We start from the raw sequence: 634 nt of genomic DNA on the forward strand, positions 1-634 counted from the left end.
GCTCCGCCAGAGCTCGGCGAAGGTGTTTCCCGGCGGCGGCATCGCCCGTGTTTCGCCCGTAAATACCTTCATCTTCTTGGCATGGAGCTTCTCTTCCTTGAGGTGCTCCCGGAGGATCTCCCGGTGATTCACCTCCTGCTCCTGGGCGAACTCGCAGAGCGTGTAGCGGCGGACGGAGTTGTGGCGTTGGGCCATGCCCAGGGAGCTGCCGCCCTGGCTGGGGACGCTGGTGAAGCCCTGGCGTCGGGCGAAGTAGTAGACGGTCACTTGGTCGAAGCGGACATTCTTCCTGCGGAGCTGCTTCTGCCGCTTCAGGATGGAAGTGGCTGAGGTGGGGGGAGAAGCCAGAAAGTGGCTTTTAGGACCCAAAAACCCCCACCCCTGCAGGTCCCGGAGAGCCCTCCCAGCCCACTGGAAAGCAGGAGCAGGGCAAGCTCACGCTGGTGGCTCCGTGCTGGCTTTGGTTGAGTCCCCGTCCCCGGGGGTGTTCAAAGGGCTGGAAGGGGCTGCCCAGGGAAGGGGTCGAGTCCCCGTCCCTGCGGGTGTTTAACAGCCGGGCAGAGGCGGGGCTGAGGGCCGGGGTTTGGGGGTGGGATGGCAGGGGTAGGGGAACGGTTGGGCTGGGGGAGCTGAA

Source organism: Egretta garzetta, unplaced genomic scaffold, assembly GCF_000687185.1.
Source record: "Egretta garzetta isolate BGI_Z169 unplaced genomic scaffold, ASM68718v1 scaffold626, whole genome shotgun sequence".
Classification (NCBI taxonomy): Eukaryota; Metazoa; Chordata; class Aves; order Pelecaniformes; family Ardeidae; genus Egretta; species Egretta garzetta.